Below are 27,682 nucleotides of genomic sequence, written 5' to 3' on the forward strand. Positions count from 1 at the left end.
CTGCTCACAAACATTCTTGCTTGTGCAACAGATGGGGCACCATCAATGACAAGATAACATCATGGGGTTATTGCTTTCTTGAAAAAAGCTCAACCTAACATATTTCCCATTCATCATGTAATTCACAGACATCTTGTCACAGAAACCCTAAGTTGCACAAATAATTAAATGCTGTTATCACAGTGGTTAATAAAATCAAGTTCCAGGTTCTCAATTCTTGACTATTTCCAACTTAGTATTGAGAATAATGAACAGTTTGAGTGCTTGTTCATGCACACAGAAGTCAAACGCCTCTCAAATGGAAATTGCTGAGACAATTTTATGTGCTCTTTGAACCTGTGATAAAATTTCTTTTGAAGGCTTGAATGTCTCGTTCAATAATCAACTCAAGAATTAGGCATGACATTGCTTATTTGTCAGAATTACTTCCAAAGTTTAATGAAATCAATCTTCACTTGCAAGGAAATTCAGTGAGGACTTCAGTAAGGTCTTTGACAAAGTGCCACATGGAAGGTTATTTAAGAATGTTCAACCGTTAGGCATTAATATCGAAGTAGTAAAATGGATTCAGCAGTAGCTGGATGGGAGACGCCAGGGAGTAGTGGTAGATAACTGTGTGTCAGATTGGAGGACGGTGTGTAGCAGTGTGCCTCAGGGATCTGTCCTGGGTCCAATGTTGTTTGTCATATATATTAATGATCTGCATGATGGGGTGGTAAATTGGATTAGTAAGTATGCAGATGATACTAAGATAGGTGGTGTTGTGGATAATGAAATCAGTTTTCAAAGCTTGCAGAGAGATTTAGGCCAGTTAGAAGAATGGGCTGAAAGATGGCAGATGGAGTTTAATGTTAAAAAATATGAGGTGCTACGTTTTAGTAGGACTAATCAAGATATGACATACATGATAAATGGTAGGGCATTGAAGAATGTTGTAGAACAGATGGATCTAGGAATAATGGTGCATAGTTCCCTGAAGGTGGAATCTCATGTGGATAGGGTGGTGAAGAAAGCTTTTGGTATGCTGGCCTTTATTAATCAGAGCATTGAGTATAGGAGTTGGGATGTAATGTTGAAATTGCATAAAGCATTGGCAAGGCCAAATTTGGCGTATTGTGTACAGTTCTGGTCACTGAATTATAGGAAAGATGTCAATAAAATTGAGAGAGTACAGAGGAGATTTACTAAAATGTTGCCTGGGTTTCATCTCCTAAGTTACAGAGAAAGGTTGAACAAGTTAGGTCTTCATTCTTTGGAGCGTAGAAGTTTGAAGGGGACTTGATAGAGGTGCTTAAAATTATGAGGGGGATTGATAGAGTTGACGTGGATAGGCTTTTTTCATTGAGAATGGGGGAGATTCAAACAAGAGGACATGAGTTGAGAGTTAAAGGGCAAAAGTTTAGGGGTAACATGGGGGGAACTTCATTACACAGAGAGTGGTAGCTGTGTGGAACGAGCTTTCAGCAGATGTGGTTGAGGCAGGTTCGATGTTGTCGTTTAAAGTTAAATTGGTTAGATATATGAACAGGAAAGGAATGGAGGATTATGGGCCGAGTGCAGGTCGGTGGGACTAGGTGAGAGTAAGAGTTCAGCACAGACTAGAAGGGCCGAGATGGCCTGTTTCCGTGCTGTAATTTTTATATGGTTATATGGAAATGATGTGAATCTATCAAAGTCAAATCAGTCATCACCACATTTCTGTCCAAGTTAACCCTATTGAAGTACAACATTGGCTGTTGCAACCTTTTCTAATTCCTGTCACCTTTCTGAGTTAGAAGAGAAAGAAACAATATCAAATAATCATCTTCAAGTATGCTGTGCCCACCTGGGTGAGCTGCAAAAAGATATTTCAGAGAGATTTCAGGATCATCTCTCGATCCCATGTACAGATTGGGTAATCCATTCCCGAGCATTTACAGAAAGGATTTAACAGGAAGGATGGAAGAAGAACTGATCTCGCTACAAATGGCTTTGAGCTGAAGCTGAGGTACAAAAATTCATGTCACGAATTTCATTGCAGAAAGAAATCTCTGAACAGTATCCTGCACTGAGGAAAAAGGTCAAGATGTTCTTTATTGCCTTTCTGACATCACACTTATTAGAGCGTGGTTTCAGTGCAGTCACCCCAACTTCTTGCAAAGCAATGAAAACAGATTACAAATTACTGAACCTAGGATCTGAGACTCCTTCTGAGTGACATTCAGCCTGATGTTGAGAAGTTGATATCACTGTAGTAAGCCCATGCATCTCATTGAAAGGTGAAAAAGCAATGAAGTAGTAAGTAGTTGGACTATTAATATATACTCTATAATTCTTTATGAAAATTTTTTCTACTGTAATTAAATACAGAATAATTTTATATGTAGCTGTAAATATCTTTGAATATTTTTTGCAAATTATTTGTCATTTTGATTTTCCTGTTTTCCTTCCACTGGGAAAAGTTGCTGTTGCGGTAGCAATGGGGACAAAGAAATGGTTGTTGAACTTAAAGGGCACTTTGTATCTGTCTTCACTGTGGAAGACACTAGTAGTGTGCGAAATGTCCGTGAGTGTCAGGGAGCAGGAGTGAGTGCCTTTGCTATTACAAAGGAAAAAGTGGTAGGCAAACTCAAAGGTCTTAAGTCACTTGGGCCAGAATAACCACATCCTAGAGTCCCGAGAGAAGTTGCTGAAAGGATAATGGATGCATCGGTCATGATCTTTCAAGAATCACTTGATTCTGGCATTGTCCTGGAGGACTAGAAGATTGCAAATATTGTTCCACTCTTTAAGAAGGGTGGAAGACAAAAGAAAGGAAATTATAGGCCAGTTAGCCTAACCTCAGTAGTTAGGAAAATGTTGGAGTCTATTATTAAGAGTGAGGTTTCAAGGTACATGGAGACTAATGGTTAAATGTGTTAAAGTCAGCATGGTTTCTATAATAGGAAATCTTGCCTGACAAATATGCTAGGGTTCTTTGAGGAAGTAACAAGCAGGGTGAGGCAGTGGATGTCATTTACTTGGATTTTCAAAAGGCGTTTCAAAAGGCATCACACATGAGACTACTTAACAAGATAAAATCCTATAACATTACAGGAAAGCTACTGGCATGGCTGACAGGTAGGAGGCAGAGAGTGGGAATAAAAGGGGTCTTTTCTAGCTGGCTGCCGGTGACTAGTGGTGTTCCTCAGGGATCAGTATTGGGACTGTTGCTTTTCATATTTTTCATCAATGGTTTAGATACTGTAATGGAATTGATGGCTTTGTAGCAAAATTTGCAGATGATACGAAGATAGATGGAGGTGTAGGTAGTGCTGAGGAAGTAATGCAATTGCAGCAGGACTTAGACAAATTGGAAGAATGGGCAAAAAGGTAACAGATGGAATACAGTGTTGGGAAATCTATGATAATGCATTTTGGTAAAAGGAAGAATCGTGCAGATTATTCTCTAAATGGGGTAAAGGCTGAAACAGAGGTGCGGGGAGACTTAGGAGTCCTCATGCAAGACTCCAGAAAACTCACCTACAGCTTGAGTTTGTGGTAAAGAAGGCAAATGCAATATGCCATATTGCCGTTTATTTTAAGGGGAATAGAATATAAAAGCAAGGAGATCATGCTGAGTCTTCATAAGACACCAATCAAGACACACTTACAGTATTGTCAAAAGTTTTGGGCCCCATATCTCAGAAAGGATGTGTCATTATTGGATGGAGTCCAAAGGAGGTACCCAAGAATGACTCCGGGAATGAAGGGATTAACATATGAGGAGCAGTTGGCAGCTTTGGGCCTGTAATAACTGGAATTTAGAAGAATGCGGGGGGATCTCAATGAAGCCTACCGAAAGTTGAAAAGTCTAGCTAGGGTGGAGGTGGATAGGATGCTTTGCCAGAGTAGTAAATCTGTGGAATGCTCTGCCACAGACTGCAGTGGAGCCGAGTCCGTGTGTATACTTAAGGCAGAAGTTGATAGTTTCCTGATCGGTCAGGGCATCAAAGGATGTGGTGGGAAGGCAGGTGTATGAGGTTGAGTGGGATCTGGGATCACCCATGATGGAATGACGTAGCAGACATGGTGAGCTGAATGGTCCTATGTCTTATGGTCTTTCAAAATTCTTTATAGATCTATGTCATGGTTGGAAAGGGAGAGTGGTCACTGGAGGTGTGGTCTGGGAGTCAAGAGGGTGGCAACCCAGTGGAAATTTGGGAACCACTGATCTAGAGAGGTGGAAGATTCTTGAGGTGGAATGATTGGGGCTATTGACACAAAGTGAAACACAAACCTATACCCAAACAGGATCTGTCAATATAGAAAATAATGTATTTGCATGACTATCTATATAGATGTTGGTATATTTTAGTTTTTATGTAATGACCAGAAAGAGAGAGAGATCACTGGGGATGTGGTCTGGGAACCAAGGGGACAGTAACTCAAAGAAGTTTGGGAAACACAGGTTTAGATGAATGCAAATGACACTACATTTAAAATCTAATAAATAATCCAAATGGTCTTCCTGATTTGTAAAATAGAAAGTGAAATGACAATGACTTGAATGTAAATCAATTTGATCTTAACTTCATTGATCAGCAATAAATTAATCATGCACCGTTGATATATTTCAGTCCCCTGTTTAATGGTTAAAAGTGTCTCACTGTTTCTGTGTTATGGGTCTACATGCAGCAGATGTACTCCACTCCCTCTTATGCATCTGCTCTGCATGTGTAAAGTAAAATGGTGAGACTAGGGGTATTTTATAATATCGTTCTCACATTTCACTTCTCCCATGAAAATATCCAACATCCACCCACCATAGCGACATGAGCTGCATGAAAAATGCTCCAGGAGCCAATTGTAAGTGAGTGTCAGAATCAGGTTCATTTTCACTGACAGATGTTGTGAAATGTCTGGTTTTGCTGCAGTAGTACAGTGCAAAATGAAACATTACTGTAAGTTACAATAAGAAACAAAGAAATCAGTGGTGCAAATAGAGAGCAGAAAGTGATGTAGTTTTCATGGGCCCATGTTTCTTTCAGAGATCTGATAGCAGAGGGAAAGAAGCCATTCCTAAAATGTTGAGTGTATCTTCAGGCTCCTATACCTCCTCTCTCATGGTAACAATGAGAAGAGAGAATCACTTTGTAAAGATCTGTTTTCACTTTGACACGAAAGAGCCTTTGTCAAAGAAACCAAATTAAATCCACTGTGATTCAATGTTGGAAACCAGTAAAACGTGAAAACTTCTAAGGGTGGTGAATACTTTTTATAGGCATTGTAGATCATCCTTATTAAAGTTTGGCCTCCCTGGGGCAGGTTTCTGTCCAGGGGCCAAGAGGAAAGTATGTTAGGAAGTATTGTATAATGTAAATATATCAGATATTAATTCAAATGAGAACCAGTCTTCAGTTCTTAATGTAAATTGTACATTACAAGCAGTAACTTGAAGTTAAAAGCATGCCTTTGCAAATAATCAATACTGTCTCTGGAGCACATCTGGCTAAGGGCTGTGGTTTGAAAAATGTAGTGACCATGAGATGTTCTGCTATGCAAATATGAAACAATGAAGTTATGTTAATCGTTCCTGCATCAAACCAAGTAACATGGCTAAGTTATTTGCACCATTGTAAACAAGTTCAAGAACGCTTGTAAACCAGACTGATATTATCACTTGGTGCATCAGATAGTAATAGTTGTGTACTCAGAGAGTCTTTCCTAAACAACATTAATTTTGGGTGTCTGGGATCTCCATCCCCAGAAACCTCTCAACTTTCTGTATGAATGAACTTGTTTCAGCAAGGGTATTTGAACATTCAGTAATGTCTCCTACCATAGATATACAATTCAAAGGAAGCATTGTCATCTCAGAGGATTGAAGCAAACAATGTCATTGTAACTATTGAAATCACCTATTGTTAACTTTGCTCTTAAGGGTAATAAAAATTGATGTACTTTTGAGTTTGAGAGACTCTACTGAGATTGTTTCCAGAAGAATGCCTGCTTGTCATGATTAAAAAAGACTTCTGTATCACCAGCTGCTGCATCTATTTGGTGACTTCGATCACAATCACAACAGGAACCTCTGGCTGCGAGTGAGAGAATGAAGATGTCATTGAACACTCCATCTATCTGTTCAGCACAGATTTTCAGTGCCCTGCCTAATACACCATCAAGGCCTGACACCTTCTGAGAGTTTGCTGTCTTGAAAGATGTTCTGATGTCTACCTCTGAGATAGATATCACAGGATTACCAGATGCTTCACGGATTCACACAGGTATAGTTTTATACTCCTTTTCATTGTATGCATAACAAGTAATCAGCTCATTGTGGAGTGAAGTATCACAGCCATTTATGATCTTCAGTTTTGCCTTGCAGGAAGTAATAGTATTCAAACCCTAATGACCTGCATCTAATTCTGTCTCTAAGCTCAATTGGAGTTGCTTTTTCGCTAAAGATATCCTTCCATAGTTTGCACCTGTACTTCTTGTGGAGTACTGTTTACTAGAGTAACCTATCAGCAAGTCTTTCTAAACTATGTTCAACGTGCCTGTCAGTGAAGTCAAGTCACTGCATTGATCCATATGAAAAATGAGGAAATGAAAAGATATTGGTAGCAAAATAACAAAAATATACAAGTAGAAATGCCTCCTTAATTCATTCCATTGAAATGAAGTTCAGGAGTGACCTGAACATAAATCTTGTATATAAAAATCAAATATAGAATTAGAAATGTTCACACTTAATTTGTAATAATGGTGTAATTTCAAAATGTAAATATGGACCTCTACGTAGTAACATAAGAAATATAAGCAGGGCTTGGCTATTTGACCCTGCCCCCCTCCTTAGGCTGATTCACTTTTCAATAAGATCTTAACTAATCTTTTATGTCACTACCTTTACCTTCCAGCACCACTTTCCTTGATTCCTCCAAACACAAAAACAATATTATTCTCAGTTTTGAGGAACTGTCCTTCCCTCGCTTATTTGATAGAAATTTGCAATTCTGAGTGAAGAAATTTCCTCTCATGTGATTTCTGAGTGACTAAATCTTTGTTTTGAGTCTATAAGCCCTGATTGTAGATGGTTGGGTCAGGGTGAACAAAGATCAATCCCTCTTCTGTTCTTCAATATCCTCAATGAATATTGAAGCTTCACTGAGATCATACTTATCTTTCTAAACTCTAGAAGTTATAAGCAAGCCTGGTTGATTCTTTATCATATTCTTTTCACCAGGATGCTACCTGGAATGAAGGACTGAAGTTATAAGGAGAGATTGAGAAAGCAGCATTTATAGAAGAGAGACATGTAAGTTTATTTATAAAAATATAAAGGGCATAGTAGGGTAGATAGTCAGAATCTTGTTCCCATGACCGTGAAGTACAGAGCATAGGTTTATGGTGAAAGGAGAAAGATATGAAGGGTAAACTCTTCACACAAAGAGTGCTGGCTATTTGAATGAAGCTGCAAGAGGAGGTGGTAGAACGCAATGCACTTACATTGAGAAACCATTTAGATAGTTTCTTCACAGGAAAGGTGTAGAGAGATATGAGTCTAATGTCAGCAAATAGGATTAATGTTGGTAGACATTACATTCAGCATCGATATAATAATTTGGCATCATTCCACCGAGATGCAACACTGAGCGTCATAGGAAGTCATTCCTGCCTGTGGCCATCAAACTACAACTCCTCCCTTGGAGGGTCAGACACCCTGAGCCAATAGGCTGGTCCTGGACTTATTTGCTGGCATAATTTACATATTACTATTTAATTATTTATGGTTTTATTACTATTTAATTATTTCTGCTGCAAAACCAATTTCCCTCGGGATCAATAAAGTATGACTACTACTACTACTACGAAAGTTTGACAAAAAAGTCAGTTTCAGTGCTAGAGGATTCTATGATTTACTCTTTAAGATAAATCTGCCCTCCCAGGAATTGAACTCATTCCCTTTCACTCCATTTCCTCTGTCACCAGTATAGCTTTCGTTAGGTAAAAAAGGCCAGATATGCACTGAATATTTCAGAAGCAACCTTACAAATTGTCAATATGATACATCAAGTGTATTATCTGGTACTCAATATTAAAATAAAATGTAATACGTCACAGGTTTGGAAAGTTATAGTATTGTGTGCAAAGGCCTGGAAATAACAAAGAGGAAAAGAGAGCTTGGTTAACCTGGTCAGTAGCCTGTCTTTCTTAATTTCAGGCACAGCATACTTTATAGATATTAGAATAAGAATGAAACAAACCTTGATCACTGTCATGGACTCACACCTATCAAAACAACTCATAATGAGAAAGCCAAAGTAACAAAGTAAAGCAAATACCTCCGTGGGGAGAACAGAAACAAACTTCAGGCACTTTGAGTTTTTTGTGACTGTATGCCCTTTTTCTGATTGTTTAAATGTGTTAAAATGCCTCTAATGCTTTCTGACCATGTTTCCACAGATTAAATGTCTCATCCACATAGTGCAGCCGTAAGTCGGCATTCTAGTTGTTGTAGCTAAGGCTTCTGTTTCAAGGCTGTCCATGAATAAATGGCATATTACAGGAGATCCGATTCCATCCTTATGTTTGTAGAAATTTTCATCAATCTGAAAAATGCTGCAAGACACAAAAGAAGTGGTCAACTCCACAATTTGGTCAAAATTCAATGATTTGGTCTTTTCTTACCATGAAGCATTTTTGTCCATTTCTTCTGTCAAGCATGCCATTTTCCTGGTCCATTGGCACATTAGTGAATAAGTTAACTATATTAAAGCTCACCATGCACATTTGTGGATCAATTCAAAGATCTTTAATCTTTTCCTCAAAGCTTCTACTGTTTGCCGCATTTGATGTAATGCCCCTCTGCAATGGATTTAACACCCCAACTAAGTACTTTGCAAGTAGGTGTGTCGTTGTGTTCCTATGCAACTCACAATTGGCCCTAATGGTATTCCAGGTTTGTGGATTTTTGGAAAATCATAAATATGAGGCAGTTTACACTACTCTCTGTTCTTAACCACATCTTTCATTCTTGCGTCCTTAACCAGCTGTTTGCTTTCAGCCTCAATCTTTGGCACTGGACTTCTAATACCATGTGGAGTGAACTTTTCAATATCAGATATTAAAGCTGTCAGCTTCTGCTTATCTCTAGCACAACTGCAGCCCTAGCCTTGTCTGTCAGCAAAACTATGATGTTGTTATTGCTGCTCGGCTCTTTTAATGCATTTTGTTCCATTGCTATGATGTTAGATATAGGAGCTTTAGATCTCTCAATAGCTTGCCCTATTTCAAATCTAAAATCATTCCTTTTCACGACTGGAAGGAGATGAGTCACGTATTTCATACTTGTTAATACTTCTGAAGATTGTGAAGAATAAATCTGCGTAATTGACTATGGAAGCTTTGTGACTAGTTATCAAATAAGTCCATTCTTTCATTTGGCCTTAACTGTCACATACTTATGTATACTGACTGCAAAATTTCAATAGTAAACCTGACTGTCTTCCTCAGACACAAGTCAGTCAAATGACAAGTCTCCCTACAGACACCTCCTTATGTACCCTCTCCAAGGAGCAAGACATGTGTTGGGCTTCATGCTTGATCCTTGAGGTACCTGGATAAGGCATCACATTCAGCTGGCAAGAACAACTTCCAACTTAACATTCCCAATAACGTGCAGGAACGCTGACATTGTCCCGAGAGGTTTTAAGATAAAGGACCATTGTTCATCACAGAGATCAAGGTTGGTGTTACAAATAGCAGAAAGAGCACTGGTGAGTGAGAGAGAGAGTCAATGCTACTATGTATAAGAAATTTAAGTTGAATACAATAAAACAGGAGGTTGAGGAATACACCAGAGTGTAGTATCTCAGGAGCATTGACTTAGAATGAAAAGATCAGTAGACTTTGTAGCAGACAGTGTACCAGGAGGCTCAAGAAAGGCAGAAAAGGATATTGTGAATATAGTGGCCTGAACATCAAAGGCAAACATTGGACCTACAACAGATTGTTATTAACTAGAGCTCGGTATAACTCTCCGAAATGCAACAAAATTGTTCTAGCCAATTTTGCAGTAACACCTGCAAAGCAGCTGATTGCCAAAGCGTAAACAAGTATGGAATGAGTCACACACCTCCACAGTGGTGAAGAGGAAAGATTTTATACTTTATACTTACTTTATACATTATATTTTATTGTCGCCAAACAATTGATACTAGAACGGACAATCATCATAGCGATATTTGATTCTGCACTTCCTGCTCCCTAGATTACAAATCGATAGTAAATATTAAAAATGTAAATTATAAATTATAAATAGAAAATATAAAAATGGAAAGTAAGGTAGTGCAAAAAAAAATGAGAGGCTGGTCCAGATATTTGGAGGGTACGGCTGAGATCCGTGTCAGGATCCGCTCAGCAGTCTTATCACAGTTGGAAAGAAGCTGTTCCCAGATCTGGCCATACGAGTCTTCAAGCTCCTGAGCCTTCTCCCAGAGGGAAGAGGGACGAAAAGTGTGTTGGCTGGGTGGTCATGATTTTTGATTTGAAATATGGTAAGCTATTAAGAGATCTGAAGCTCTTACTTTTAACCTCATACCAATGGAACAATAGGCATTAAAAGAGCAGAGGAACAATAACAACATCATAGTTTTGCCGACAGACAAGGGTACAGCAGTAGTTGTGCTAGATACACTGGAGTATGAGCAGAAGATGGCAGCTTTAATATATGCTGTTGAAATGTTCACTCCACTTGGTACTAGAAAACCAGTGCCAAAAATTGAGGCTGAATGCAAAAAGCTGGTTCAGAACACAAGTATGCAGGATGTGGTTAAGATCAGAGAGAAGTACAAACCGCCTGATATTTATGGTTTGCCAAAAATCCACAAACCTGAAATACCATTAGGGCCAATTGTGAGTTGCATAGGAACAACAACAACACACCCACTTGCAAAGTACTTAGTTGGGGTGTTAAATGCATTGCAGACTGGCATTACATCAAATTGGCAAACAGTAGAAGCTTTGAGGAAAAGATTAAATATCTTTGAACTGATCCACAAATGTGCATGGTGAGCTTTGATATAGTAAACATATTCACTACTGTGCCAAAGGACCAGGAAATGGCATGTTTGACAGAGGAAATGAACAAAAATGCTTTGTGGAAAGAAAATACATCATTGAAATTAGACAAAATTTTGGAGTTGACTACATGGAAAAGTAGAAAACCCACAGCATAATACAGGCCTTTCTCCTCACAAAGTTGTGCTGAACATGTCCCTACCTTAGAAATTAATAGACTTACCCATAGCACTCTATTTTTCTAAGCTCCATGTACCTATCCAAAAGTACATGGAAAATCCCTATTGTATTCGCCTCCACCACCATTGTCAGCAACCCAATCCATGCACTCACTATTCTCTGCGTAAAAAACTTACCCGACATCTCCTCTGTACCTACTCCCCAGCAACTTAAACATGTGTCCTCTTGTGGCAACCATTTCAGCCCGGGGAAACAGCCTCTGACTATTCACATGATCATTGCCTCTCATCAGCTTATACATCTCTATCAGATCACCTCTCATCCTCCATCGCTCCAAGGAGAAAAGGCCGAGTTCACTCAACCTGTTTTCATAAAGCATGCTCCCCAATCCAGGCAACATCGTTGTAAATCTCCTCTGTACCCTTTCTATGGCTTCCACATCCTTCCTGTAGTGAGGTGACCAGAAATGAGCACCGTACTCCAAGTGGGGTCTGACCAGGGTCCTATATAGCTGCAACATTACCTCTCGGTTCCTAAATTCAATTCCGCGATTAATGAAGGCCAATACACCATATGCCTTCTTAACCACAGAGTCAACCTGCACAGCTACTTTGAGTATCCCATGGACTCGGACCCCATGATCCCTCTGATCCTCCATACTGCCAAGAGTCTTACCACTAATACTATATTCTGCCATTATATTTGACCTACCAAAATGAACCACTTCACACTTATCTGGGTTGAACTCCATCTGCCACTTCTCAGCCCGGTTTTGCACCCTATCAATGTCCCTCTCTAACCCCTGACAGCCCTCCACACTATCCACAACACACCCAACCTTTGCGTCATCAACAAATTTACTAACCCATCCCTCTACTTCCTCATTCAGGTCATTTATAAAAATCATGAAGGGTAAATTTTCCAAAACAGATCCCTGAGGCATACCACTGGTCACCGCCCTCCATGCAGATCATGACCTTTTGTGTGTCTTGCACTGTTTTCCAGATTGGTGAAAATTTCTACAAACAGAAGGATGGAATAGGATCTCCTCTATCTCCTGTAATATGCCATTTATTCATGGACAGCTTTGAAACAAAAGCTTTAGTTACAACAACTAAAATACAGACTTTCAGCTGCACTATGTGAATGAGATATTTACCCTGTGGAAAAATGGTCCAGGATGTATTAGATTATGAAGACACATAGTCCCCCTTTTATTGTCATTTAGTAATGCATGCATTAAGAAATGATACATTTATTTCCTCCAGTGTGATATCACAAAAACACAGGACAAACCAAGACTGAAAGAACTAACAAAACCACATAATTATACATATAGTTACAACAGTGCACAATACCATAACTTGATGAAGAAAGTCCGTGAGCACAGTAAAGTTCGAAGTCTCTCAGAAATCCCACATCTCACGCAGACGGGAGAGGGAAGAAAAACTCTCCCTGCCATGCCGACCACAATCCGACTCTGAGTCATCCGAAAACTTGGAGCTCTGATCAGCTGTCCGACACTGGGCACCATCTCTGTCCGAGTGATTCGACCACTTTCTCGGTCGCCAAAAGCAGGCAAGGCCGGGGATTTTGAGGCCTACCCTCCGAAAGATTCCCGACCACACAGTAACGACAGCATTTCAGAAATTTCTCCAGATGTTCCTCTATGCTCTCACATCTATCTCCGTCAAATCAGAAATTGTCCACGGCCCCTATTTAACGAATACAACATCATTTTTCACCGGAGAGCTGCCCACGCACGGTGCACTGCCACCTTCTCCTCCCGCCATTCTGATGTTTAGAGGCATTTTTAACACATTTAAACAATCAGAACAATGCTGTACACATTAGCTTGGAGGTAGAAAGTGAGGGTACTTTGCCATTTATAGATATTTTTGTAAAACAGATGGTAGACAAGCTGGAGTTGAGTGTTTACAGGAAGGAGACTCACAGATCAGTGCCTGAATTTCCATTCAGATCATCCAAAGAGGACAGTGCTTGGCATTGTTTGAGTCATGACACTAAGAGCAAATAACTAGTGCACAACTAGAGCTGCAAAGGAGGAAGGGTGCAAGAAGATCAGAGAAGCATTCAAGAAAAATATCTTTCACATAGTTGAGAAAGGAATGGAGTGCAACATAACACCACAGCAAGGACAACCTCCAGATAGAATGCTTATTGTGTCTTACAGTGGCAGCTTAACTGAAAAATTCAGAAAAAATTGTCAAAAATAAGTTGTCCAGTTAAAAGTAAAAAGTAAGGATATAGTTGGAAAAAGGTGAAGCAAAGTGGCACCTAGAAGACCTAAAGAACTGTGTCAGGGAGTTATGTACTGCATGCCTCTATCACCTTGCCAAAAAGTAGATATTGGTGAGATTGGAAGGCCACTGAAGATCAGAATAGCAGAACATAAGAGGGCCTTAAAAAACTTGAGAGCAGAACAAAGTGGGGGGGGGGAGGAGGTCACTGACACTTTCTATCATGTTCATGTCGACCAAGTTTTGATGATGCCATCATCCTTGCTAAGGAAGGGAATGCCTACAAGACAAAAATTAGGGAATCACTAGAGATGACGCATCTGGAGGATCGAAATTCAATTTGATGTAGGACTGCACATTCCTAAAGTGGGTTCAGCCTAAAAATCAACCAATCTGGACAAGGCCAACTCAAACTAACCAATCAAAAACAGGTAATTCACATCCAGCCAATCAGGATTGAGCATTAATCACCACCTATGCCCTGCTCACTTGAGAGGGTATAAAAGGAGATGTCTATAGGGGAACTTGTCACTTGATTAACTTGTGCCTGAGGAAGATGGTTGGGTTTACTGTTGAAATGTTGCCTTCAGTATCTGTAAGTATGTGACTGTTACGGTCAAAGGATAACATGGATAAATAAATCTGCGTGTAACAAGGGATAGTTGTATTTCACATTAATACTTGTGTCCATTGCAATAACATTAATACAGTTTGAGAATTTGTCATTGTTATATTGTTACTAAGATACACTTCTCTGTGAGAAATGGTGGAGCAGCTTGTGTGGTCCTGTGATCCCGAGAGCAATGCCGTCTGGAACTTTGCTCCTGGTAGGGTCACCAGTGGTGGTAATGTCAAGGGTGAGGTCCCTGACAAAGAACAATCCAACCAAGACCTCAACGGTGGAACAAGTGGACAAAGTTACTTCAAACTCAACGGCTGTGAAGGCCGATGAAGACTGCAACAAATCCATCAGTCCCATTCGTCGTGGTTTCCATGTCATTGGAATCAGCTGATGACCTTCAACTTGTGAAGTACTTGATGATACTTGTGAAGTATCGTGTGCTTCTTGGAGTGCAACATCAAGTACGCGTTAAACAAATACATGCACAGCTGTCTTTGCTCTGTTGGCCACTTCTTCAGAACGAAGACCATCATCCTTGACCTCGAGAGATAGCCACGACGACGACTAAGATATAGTGATGGATTTGCCATTCCAGCCATTTGAGCTACACTACCCAGTAATCCCTGATCGTGCCTAGCCTAATCATGGGAGAATTTACAATGACTAATTAACCTACTAACCATTATGTATCTGGACAATGGGAGGAAACCAGAGCACTCGGAGAAAACCCATGCATTCCAAGGGGAGGATGTACAGGTTCCTTAAATTGAAATTGTACTCTGAGCTCCGATACCTGAGCTGTAATAGTGTCGTTCTAACTGCTACACTAACGTAGTTAATGTTCATTCTAGGGTTAAGTGTAAGGTGGGTGTGGAATGATATTCCCACACAGATTGTATTGATGATCTAATGTCATATAATCAAATGAAAATTTTAAACCACTTCTAGGGAAATCAGCCTCAGGCAAGGATGTCAGTAAGAGGATGTATGGCATGAGTGCCTATCAAATTAATAGTGGCAGAGAAATCAGTAGGAAAATTTGATTCAATCTCTGTATATTTCAATAATGGAGCTACTTTGCACCAAGGACTAGGTTATGGAAAGGAATAGTGGTGATGGCTAATAGAAATTGGGAGAAATGTCAATCTAAAGATGCCAGGGTTAATCTTTCTTATAATTTGTTCTTTCTCTGAGAAGCATCTTAGGAAATATTCAATGTTAAAAGTTATAAATACTTTCTATATTTTCTGCACAAAAACAATTTTTGAAGACCTTAGATAGTCTTTTCAATTCTATAAAACTGAATGAACTTTAGGATTTATTTGATTTGTTGTCAGTAGCAGCAAGTTATTTTATCAGATGCTTCTTGATTTCTATGATCATGATTTCTTATTTTATTCCAAAATAAGGAACTTTTTTTTAGATGACTAGTGCCATCAAGTGGCTGTTAATTTATCTCTATGGAATGCCAATGACAATTTTCAGTCCCTTCTTTTTAAGAACAATGGAATGCATGGAAAATACTGAGCAACAGTAAACCTCGTCTTGTACTGCTGCAACTACTATTTGCGTTTCTATGGATTCCTTCAAATAGGCAGAGCCTTAATATAAGTTGCAAGGTGAATTTTAATTCCCTTGTGAGACGGCAATTCCATTTCAGGTGAAGGGACAAGTTGAATCAAAAGAGCTGAATTCAGCCAGCTGGACAAGATGGGAAAAAAAATTATTTGAAGCAACCATTCAAATTATACTGGTGATTTTGACTTCATGAATATCCCTTACAACTTTGTGAAAGCTTGGGAACTTATTAGCTAGTGCATAGTGTGGCAATGATGCACTCTTTTCATGCCTGCAAGTGTCATCAGTGACTGGTCATCAACTCTTGTCTCCAAGAAAGAGTTGTCTCATACCAGAGCCTTGAGCACAAAATCCAGGCTGAATCTCGAGAAGCAATGAGCAATGTTGCATTGCTGGGGAGGCAGTTTTTGACTGAGATGTTAAACTGAAACTTCGACAATTAGCTTAAACTGAAAATGTGAATAAGATTCAAGGTACAGCAACCTAACGAAGCTCAAGATAACACATGTTCCTTATTTACTCGGTGCAACGATTATGCTGTCATCTATCATGAACAGAAGTTAAATGGAAGGATAGAGGGACAAGGGAGATTGAATTCCCTTTGCAGTTTATAAAGTCTATTTATAGAGTGCACTGATGGTGACAACTCTTTATATGCAACATTGACGGGAAACATCAAGTATTCTCATTGAAGACTACTCAAGCTGAAATCCCCAGTCAGAGCCATGAGTACTTCAGTATGCAATATTGTTTTAAGATGTTTAAAAAATCTATCAACACTCAGAATCAGTGGATCCATGGAAGGTGCACTGGGTTACTGGTATGGTTGGAACACAGACCCCCACTCCCAACTATCATGCTGGTGAATGAACAGTCACTGTAAAATAAAATTGAGGACCTCAGTGCAAGATTTCAGTACCAGAGGAACATCAGGGACTGCTGTATACTTTGCTTAATGGAAACATGGCTCAGACCTGCCATTTTGGACATAGTGCTGCAGTCCAAGGGCTTCGCCATCCACCATAAGGACAAGACAATGGAATTTGTTCAAGGTGGCGGCAGTGGAGAATGCTTTATGATTTCCTTATTAAGGTGTACAGGTGTCACCATAATGAGACAGATTGTTCTGTCTCAATCCTGTTCACCCAACCTTCAACTTCTAATGGTCAAGTGTTGTCCATTTTAACCACCATCCTGGTTGCAGTGTATATTCCAGCCCTGGCCAATGTCAGGCAGGCACTGGAGGAGCTGAGCACCATGATCAGTAGTCCTGAAACAAGGCACACTAATGCCTTCCTTATCAATGTGGAGGATATCTACCAGGCCAGCTTGAAGAAGTCTCTGACCAAGCACCACCAACATATCACCTGTGCAACCAGAGCAGCCAATCCACCTAACTCCGGTTACACCACCATGAAGAATACTTACTGTACTATCCTATGTCCACGCTTTGAAAAGTCCAACCACCTGACTGAACTCCTATTCCTGTTGAATAGGCAAAGACTAAAGTCTGCAGCAGCAGTGGTGAGGACCAAGAAGGAATGGTCAATGGAGGTGAAGGAGTACTTGAAGAACTGCTTTGAGTTGGTGGACTGGACAATACTCAGGGATTTATCTTCAATATGGATATATCACAGTTGTCACTGATTTCATCAAGACTTGTGTGGATTAGTAGGTGCTTTTGAGAAGATCCATTAATTTCATAGTCTGCTGATGGCAAGATCTGTGCCATTCAAGACCGCTGATCCTGAATTATACAAGAAGTCCAGGTACAACCTACCTGGAAGATAATTTTAAGAGTGAAGAAACAATTCCATTTGAAGTAACAGACAGAAACATATGCATGTCAGCACTGGCAGGTTTTGCAAAATCCAACATTATTAAATGGCCAGATGAGCTCAATTCTTTTTATGAATGCTTTGAAAAGGAGAACAAAAATATATCTGTGAATCCCTGCAGCACCTGGTGACCCTGTGATCTGTGTCCTGGACGCTGATATCAGAACATCTTACAGGAGGGAGAAACCCCTGATGGTATACCTGGTAGGGCCCTGAAAACCTGTGCAAACCAACTGGAGGGAATGTTCCAGGACACCTTTAATCTCATTGTAGCATTTGGAGATTCCCACCATCTTCAAAAGAGTGACAATCATACTAGTAGGTAGGTCAAATATGATGATCAATTTTCCAAAAGGGGAGGCGTCGATGACTATCGTACAGTGGCATTCAGTGCCTTGAGAGGTTGATCATGGTCAGAGGTATCTCCTGCCTGAGCAAGGGCCTGAACCTGCTGCAACTTGCCGATCTCCACAGAAGGTCTACAGTGACTGCTATCTCCCTAGCTCTCCACTTGGTTTTGAAACACCTGGCTGCTGTTTATTGATTGCACCTCAGAGTTCAACACAATCATACCCTCAGTACTAGTTAACAAGCTCTAAAACCTGGGCCCCTGTAACTCCCTCTGCAGCTGGATCCTTGATTGCCTCACTGAGAAACCATAATAAGAAATTACGTCTCCTCACTGACTCTCAACATTGGCACTCTGTAAGGATGCGTGATTATCTCACTGCTCTACTCTCCCTACACCCATGACTGTGTGGCTAGGCACAACTAAAATGTCATCTATAAACTTGCTGATGACACAACTATTGCTGGCAGATTTCAGATGAAGACAAGGAGGAGTACAGGAGTAGGATAAATCGGCTGTTTTAGCAATGTCACAACAACAACCTTGCACTCAGTGTCAGTAAGACCAAGAAATTTGCTATGGACTTCTGGAAGAGGAAGTCAAGGGAACACACATCAGTTCTCAACATGGGATAAGCAGTGGAAAGGGTGAGCAGTTTCAAGTTCCTGAGTGTCTACATCTCTGGAGATCTTCCCTGGGCTTAACATATTAATGCAATTACAAAGAAGGCATGAGAGCAGTTATATTTCATTAGGAGTTTAAGGAGACTTGATATGTTATCAAAGCCCCTCACAAATTACTAGATGTACCATAGAGAGCATTCTAACTGGTTGCATCACTGTCTGGTATGGAGGGGCCACTGCACAGTATTGGAAAAAGCTGCAGAAAGTTGTAAACCCAACCAGCTCCATCATGGACACTAGATTCCCCAGCACTGAGGACACAAAAGGTGATGTCTCAAAGAGGCAGCATCCATCATGGATGGACCCCCATCACCCAGAACATGCTCTCTTCTCATTGCTACTATTGAGGAGATACAGCAGCCTGAAGACATACACTCATGTTTTAGGAACAGTTTCTTCCCCCTGCCATCAGATCTCTTAATGAACAATGAACCCATGTACACTACCTCACTATTTTTACTCTCTTTCTGTGTTACTTAATGAATTTATACACACACACACACACACACACACACACACACACACACACATTATTTATTTATTTATTTATTTATTTATTTATTATTGTAACTTATAGTATTTTATTTTATGTATTACTGCTGCTAAACAACAAATTTCTCAACATATGCCAGTGATATTAAATCTGATTCTGAAAATATTTACGTCAATCATCACTCTAATGCAAATAAGCTGACCACAGATCTTCTGGCATAAATGTATCTTCAGATGAGACAGATAATTTTCCATTGCGATAAATGAAATATTAGACAGTGCAGAATTTATAAACAGTCTTTTATGCTGAGCCTGAAATATACTGGGAGCTGCTTGTGTATTTTCATCAAGACCTTGATGGTCATTGCACTATTTTTTCTAGTTAAAAATTACAGTCAATATTTTCAAACTTATAGAAGTCAATACGCAGCTTTTTTGCATGTTAGGAGTATTGATTTTCCTCCTCCTTTGTTTGTTCAAGTCATCTATCTACTGTAACAACCAGTGACAGTTTGGGGTCCAGCATTGCACAACACATGTCTCAGTTTATGAATAGACAGGACGGAGGAAGACTACATAGGCTTCAGTATGATCACAGAATTATAGTATAGTTGCAACATTGAAGGAAGCCATTGAAACCATCATTTCAACATTAACTCTTTACTAGATCAACTCTCTTGGTCCATCCCCTGGCCTTTTCTCCATTGCCTTGTAAAATGTTTTGACAGATACTGACGTTAAGTATATTACATTTTATAGAGCTCTTCACATTTTATTTTTTCTAAAATAGAATAAAATGCTACTCATTTCAGTAAAGGACCTAAAATATTCTTTAAATTTTGTTTATTCAAGATGTTAAATATTATTCTCTCTGTTTATAGCTTTAAATACGGCTTTCTTAATTCTAAGCAGAATACTGATAGAATCATCTCCTTGAGTAAAATGTGAAAATATGTAATTGAAAAAGCCTGACTTAGAGTAACTAGAATTGTCTGTTGATACATCACGATTCTTAATTGCAATGGATAGGAAAATTCATGCTCTGCTAACATTTAAGTGAAAACAGGCATGGAATCATAAAACAGGCCCTGAGAATTATCTGTTCAGCTCTGCAATGTACCTCACATATTTTGCAGCTCAGGCACTGGTATTGTACAGAAAGGTGGCAATTGATGTCCTCTCAACTTCTCACAAAGATTATAGTAACCTACAGTATGTTTTAGAAATATTGTTTGAAATGTAGATACTTGGTAGAAAACTAGATTTAAAATACCTGTGCTTCTTTAAGATAATGCCACAGGATCGTTTACATCAAGAAAGATCACTAATTCATTTACTTCCTCAGGAAGCTAAATAAATTAATCAGAGTCTTCCCCAATCAGAAGACCCTGGATGAACCATGAGATCCAAAATTTTGCTGAGGGCCAGTTCAGAGGCACTCAAGAAAGCTAGAAGAGGTGCAGGTATGATTTCCAAAAAGCCATCTCACAAGCGAAGTGGAAACTCAGGACCAAACTTGAATTAAGGGACGTTTGACAGCTGTGGCAGGGCTTGGATGCTATCACCTCCAACAAAGTTAAATCAAGCGATATGAGAGACAGTAAGGCTTCTGTTCCAGAAGAGCATAACGCCTTAGATGCTCCTTTTAATCATCAGAACATGGAAGAACCATCACAAACCTCCACATCTCCCAATGGTCTTTTGATCTCAGTATCTGAAGCTGACATGCAGGCTGCCTTCAGGAGGATGAGTCCAAGGAAAGCATCTGGACCAGACAGTCTGCCTTGCCATGTACTAAAGACCTGTGCTGACCAACAGGCTAGCTTTAACCTCTCGCTTCAGCAGTGTGTGGCACGGTCCTGCTTCAAGCAGTCTTCAGTCGTACCGGTGCCTAAGAAGAGCATGATGACCTGCCTCAATGCCTATCATCCAGTTTCACTTACATCCATGGTGATGAAACGCTTTGAGAAGCTGGTAATGAAACATATCAGCTCCAGCCTGAGAGACAGCTTGAATGCAATCCAGTTTGCCTACCGGAGTAACAGGTTCACAGCAGATGCCAGATCATCGGCTCTTCACTCAATCCTGGAATATTGGGACAGCAAAGATACATACATCAGGATTCTTTTTATCAACTTCAGCTCAGCTGTCAATACCATCATTCCCTCAAAGCTAATCAATAAGCTCTAAGCCCTTGGCCTCAATACCTCTTAGTGCAATTGAATCCTGGATTTCCTCACTTGTAGACCCTAGTCAGTATGAATTGGCAACAACATCTCCTCCATGATCTCCATCAACACAGCTGTACCACAGGGCTGAGTTCTTAGCTCCCTGTTCCATTCGCTTTACACCTATGACTGTGTGGCTAAACATGGTTCCAATGCCATATTCAAGTTTGCCAATGATACCACTGTTGTAGGCCAAATCAAAGTGGTGATGAATCAGCATACAGGAGGGAGATTGAAAATATGACTGAGTGGTCTCATAGTAACTACATCTCACACAATGTCAGCAAGACCAAGTAACTGACTGTTGACTTCAGGAGAGGGAAACCATAGGTTCATGAGCCGATCCTCATTGGAGGATCAAAGATGAAGAATGTTAGCTACTTTAAATTTCTGGGTGTTACTATTTCAGAGAATTTGACCTGGACTTGACTTGGTACTCGGATGCCACCAGGGCCAGGACTTGACTGAGTACTCGGATGCCGCCAGGGCCAGGACTTGACTTGGTACTCGGCTGCCGCCGGGGACAGGACTTGACTTGGTACTCGGATGCCGCCGGAGCCAGGACTTGGACGTGGTACTTGGATGCCGCCGGAGCCAGGACGTGGGACTTGGAACCTCCGGGTAGTGGCGAGCTCTAGACTCGGCCCAGGAACAGTAGACAGCAGTAGACCCATCTGATTCTCTCCGGCGGGTTAACTGACGGACCCATCTTGATGAGGAAACTTTGCAGGCTCGCTTCGGCGAGGTAACTGGACAGGGTTGCTCCGGTGAGGAAAGGCGAATTACTGGCACTCGCTTCGGCAGAGACTAGGCTTGCTCCAGCCAGATAACATCAGCACACCATACCTTAGATGACTTTGCAGACGCTCCCGCGCCGAACGGCTGAAAGCCGGAGACTATAAACTACCGGTTCAGCCGAGCGTTAATTGCCTCCAATCACCAAAGCTGAGGGACACGGGAAAACAGGGAACCAAAGGGAAGCAGGGAGTCAAAGGTCCGGATCGTAACGTAAACTAAGTAAAATTTAAAGGGACCCCAATCCGGACCATGACACTAATTTCCTTGGGATCAGAAGGGATCTGGCAGTTGTGGATTAGGATAGGTTGTTTTCAGGCAAGGGAATGCTTCAAAAGTGAAATATTGAGAGTACAGATTTGGTATATTGTTAAAATAAAAAAGCTAGACTAACATGTTAAGGGTACCTTAGTTTTCAAGGGGTATGGAGGCTCTGGTTAAGAAGGTGTATAGCAAGTTGAGGTAATAAGGAATTAATGAGGAACTTGATGAGTATAAAAAGTGCAAGAGAACACTTAAGAGAGAAAACAGGAGAGCTACAAGAAGGTATGAATTTGCCTTGGCAGACAAGGTGAAGAAGAAATCCAAGGGCATTGACAGATATATTAAGAGCAAGAGGATAGATAGCATTGGACAAAAATGGCCCACTTGAAGATCAGCATGTTCCTCTTTGCATGGAGTTGAAAGAGGTGGGAGGACATCTTGAATGGGTTTTTTGCATCTGTATTTACTCAGGATATGGACAGTGTCTATAGAACTGAAACAAAGCAGTAGTGAGGCCATGGACCATATCCAGATAAAAGAAGAGGTTCTTGTTGTCTCGAGGCAAATTAGGTATGAATAAGACCCCAGGACCTGCCAAGGTATCCCTTAGGTTTTATGGGGAAATTGCAGGGGCCTTGGCAGAGGTATTTATAACATCCTTAACCACAGATGAGGTAACAGAGGAGTAGATGATAGCTAATGTTGTCCCATTGTTCAAAAATAAGTTGCAAAAATATATGCCAGTGAGCCTAATATCAGTAGTGAGTCGATTTTGGAAGCTATTCTAAGAGACAGGGTATATATGTATTTGACTAGACCGGACCTGATTAGTGTTAGTCAACATAGCTTTGTGCACGTTAGGTTGTGTCTAGCCAAACTGGAGTATTTTGAGGAGGTTATCTGTTAAGTTGAAGAAGTAAAAGGCAGTGTCTACTTTTCTACTTGTCACTCCATGTTGTCCACATGGAGTATGCAGGCGTCCGATGCTATTTGTCAACTGTATTAATTATTTGAATGATAATATGGTAAACAGGATTTGCATGTTTGCTGATGACACTAAAATTAGGAGTGTTGTGGACAGTGAGGAAGCCTGTCAAAGCTTGGAGGGGGATCTGGACCAGCTGGGAAAATGGGCTGAAAAATGGCAGGAGGAAATTAGTGCAGACACAAGTGAGGTGTTGCACTTTGATCGGACATACGCAGAAAATGAATGGTAGGGCACTGAGGACTGCAGTAGAACAAAGGGATCTGGGAATACAGATCCTTTATTCCTTGAAAGTGGTGTCACAGATAAATGGGATTGTAAAGAACTTTAGCCACATTGACCTTCATAAATCAAAGCATTCAGTGCAGGAATAGGGATGCAGTTTTGAAGTTGCAGAAGATGTTGGCGAGACATAATTTAGAGTATTGTCTGTTACCTACGTACAGGAAAGATACATCAATATGATCGAGAGAATACAGAGAAAACTTACAAATATTTTGCTGGAACTTGAAGATCTGAGTTAAAGAGAAAAGTTGAACAGGTTATGACTTTATTTCTTGGAGTGTAGAAGAGTGAGGGGAGACTTGAAAGAGGTGCACAAAATTATAAGTGGTGGAAATGGGTACATGCAAATAAGTTTTTATCCACTTAGGTTAGATGAGACTAGAACTAGAGGTTATAGGGTAACAGTGAAAGATGAAATTTTTCAGGAGAACCTAAGGGGGAACATCTATACTCAGAGTAGTGCAAGTCTTGAACAAGCTACCAGCAGAAGTGATGGATGTAGGTTTGTTTCAACATTTAAGAGAAGTTTGGTTAAGTACATGGATGGAAAGGGTATGGATGGCTATGGTTCAGGTGCAGGTAGATGGGACTAGGCAGAATAACCACCTTGCATGGTCTATAGGGGACAAAGGGCCTGTTACTCTGTTGTATTGCTCTGACTCTTATAAACTTCTCAAACACACTACTAGGATGCAAAGAAAACTTCAGGGTGCAAAGAAAACCCAGATCCACAGAAAGAGAACATGGATGGCATTCCAGGTCAGGACTAAAGCTGGGTTTCTGAGCTATGAGCTAACAGCTCTGTTAACTGTATCACTGCACCATCCAACGATGAAAGTCATTTTCATCAACAACCTACCATTTTCTCTATTCATGGATCATTCTTCTGAACAAAACTGGCTCTTCCTGTTCACCCTGGCTACATTTTATATGTACTCATTAAGTCTTATCTCTGTTCCAATTACAATATCCAGAGAAATGGGTAAATTTCAAAATGGATAGTTTTATAATTTTGTCAAGGAGCTGGTACAGACAATGAAAGTAATGATTTCTATTTGCAATATCTCTGTTTGACTTCTGTGCAGTTTGGATCCAGAATTATTGTAGTCATGGCTTCAGCCTTGGGAATCAGAAGTATGCACTTGCTTTGCATTATCATTGTAGTGGATGCAAAAATCAGAAGTGCAACATGTGTTCCTCTAGTACTATAGAAGTGGCTTCAGTCCCAAACATACTTAAACCTATCACCCCTACTGGAGCATAGGCCACTGAAAGTAGCTCATCAAAATCCTCTGTCCTGGGCCAGTCTTCCAGGATGTCCCAGATGTAACCAAACATGGTGTATCCTTCTTCTTCCAGGGATGATGCCTTTGGAGTTTCTGTTAGTATCTCTGTAGCACTTTCATCCCATATTCCAGGCACATTTTGTGGTGCAGATGAAACCGGAGGCCATCTTGCTGAGCATATACAGTAGATACATTAACACCAACTGTTAGTGGGCAAAAAATTACCTTTGTGCAGTCAGTGGAAAATGCTGTATTGATTTTGATGATTAATTCTGTACCTCTTCCCAGGGTACTAATATGCTGAGTAATTTCCAGCATTTTCTGTTTTTATTGTTTTGAAGCAATGTCAATGCTAACTTAGCATTTTTCAGTGGAGCCTTGGTGATAAAAGGAATCTGAAACTTAATTCAGAAGAAACATAACTCACAGGAAACACAAATGAATCAATTTCAAAACCATAGGTGCGTTTAGCTTAAAATCTTGATTAACAAAATTTTGAATAATCTGACAAACTTCCACTGTACCAAGACAAGTATCTGAATTTCCACTGATCGTATCCTATAGGAAATGATTAACCAGAAAATATTTATGATATGGCAATTTTTCACCAGTGTGGTTAAAAATACTTCAACATGATATAATAGAAATAGAACTTTGAAGTATTTGTTTTAAAATGGCTTGCTGAGATATTGAAAAGCTTCATTTGTCACATGCATTGCAGACAATTCCATGCAAATTATTAGGACAAGATAATGAAATGTTTTGCCTTAGAAATATTCCAATAAATATAGTTTACAGCCATGTACATTCCAAATGACATGCAAAGAGGAAAAAAAAGACAATGCTGCCCTTTATCCATTCCTTGATTATAAATAAGGCATCTTAGCTTCAATTAAATTATCTAATATTAAGTGCAATGCAGCGTTATTTTTTGTTAGGTACTCCGCGTATTCTTTAAAAAAAAGTCCATGATCATCATCCAATCTAGCAGTTTTTAAAAAACACCTTTATGAAAGTATAATACTGTAGCTGGAACGAGATCTTTCCTGATGAGAACACGTGAAAAATTAATTAACAGAACTCCAAAAATCACAGGGTAACAGTAAGCTTGATTACTGAAGCAGGAAATTGAATGATGTATCTGTTGAATAATACGTGTGAAGATTGCAGGCTAGTTTTACTTAACTATTGAATAATTCAATACCCAATGGGACAATGTTGCATTAGCCCCTAAAAACAAGTATGGGGATAAAAGCCAAAAGCTCAATTTCAAGTCTAATTGTCATTCACCCATGCACATGTAATATCTAAATGAAACAGCGTTGCTCCAGGGCCAATGTGCAAAACACAGTACATACAGCACACAACATTTTGCACATAGAGTCACAAATAAGAAATGATAATAATATTCAGCCAAGTCCCTTAGTGGCATGTCCTGAGGAGTGATGGTGCATGGGATGCTGTCCTGGAGCTCTGCTTCTGCAAGAACGAACATGCAGCAGTTCCTCACCTTGCACTAGTGCAACGTCAAATGAATGCAATCCAGCATGTACTCCACTGAATGAATACTGGAGTGTAGCACCGTGGGTCGGGCCAGCTCCCAGCTCAGCACGGACTCCAGCACACCTGTCACGACTCTGCTGTCTCCCACACCGTTTCTGCTTTCTCCTCCCCCAGGCAGTAGTTGCAGGCAACACAGCATGAGGGCCTGGTCCATCCAACAACAAAGGCTAAGCAGCTGTCCTGCCATTGGTTTCACAAGTGAACCAATGAACCGACTCACAGTGTTCTACATTGCCAATGTCCGACAGGGTCTTATGATCACAAGAAAAACATCAAAAATGCTCATTTGCATAATCTGTTAGATTGTGTACTGCCTCTGATGTCGTCTTTGCTGGATGGCTGCAGTAGGTGATGGCACTGTACTCAACAAGCCCATCCTGCAACACTCCATCACTATCCAGCAACTCACTAGTAAGGTCAACCTGCAATCCTTAGTACTCTTAATGTCCAATAGTGTCCTGCAATCATAAAAAAAATGAAAAGGACAAACAATTATACTATGAGAAAGTGCACCACCATCTTATCGATTACATGCTAATGGATTGCAAGTGAGCCTCATGCTAATGTTATGTCTGCGTGCTTCAGCGTACTTGACATCAGTCAGTACTAAGATTAGTTCTGTTGAGGACCCACTGATGAAGATCATGTTTAAGGAGTTTTAAGGTGGAAATAATGTATTTACTTAAAGATAATCTGAAATACTTAAAGCCCAAAAGGCAACATGCCATGTGGAAGCAGCAGCTGTAGGGATAATACGCTAGAGATAAACAGTATGCTTATCACAATTATGGTAAGCTGACATATCAAATTCAAGTTTAATTGTTATTCAAACGTTCAAAATACAGACCCAACAGACAAACACATCTTAAGGCACATATAGCACATGTAAGATAGCAGTAATATACAGTTACATAAAAAAATATATGTCCATGAATGTTGCAGCAGTTTGCAGTCAATAACAATCAAGTTTGTCTTCAATCAAGTAGACAATGGGGAGCAGCAGTGACTCCAGTGCGGATGCCTCACCACATCGCACTTAGCACTCTGGTGGAGAAGCTGACTCTGATGCCTCCTCCTGGGTGGTTGCAACTAGGGAACACCACGGCTTGAAGCCTAGTCTTCACTATGTCTAAGGTCACACAGCCCACACACCGACTGACCCCTGCTGTTCGCCAATAAACCAATGAATTGGACTTGCAGCATTTCACATCACCAATGGCCAAGAGGGTCTTG

Source organism: Mobula birostris, chromosome 2 (assembly GCF_030028105.1).
Source record: "Mobula birostris isolate sMobBir1 chromosome 2, sMobBir1.hap1, whole genome shotgun sequence".
NCBI lineage: Eukaryota > Metazoa > Chordata > Chondrichthyes > Myliobatiformes > Myliobatidae > Mobula > Mobula birostris.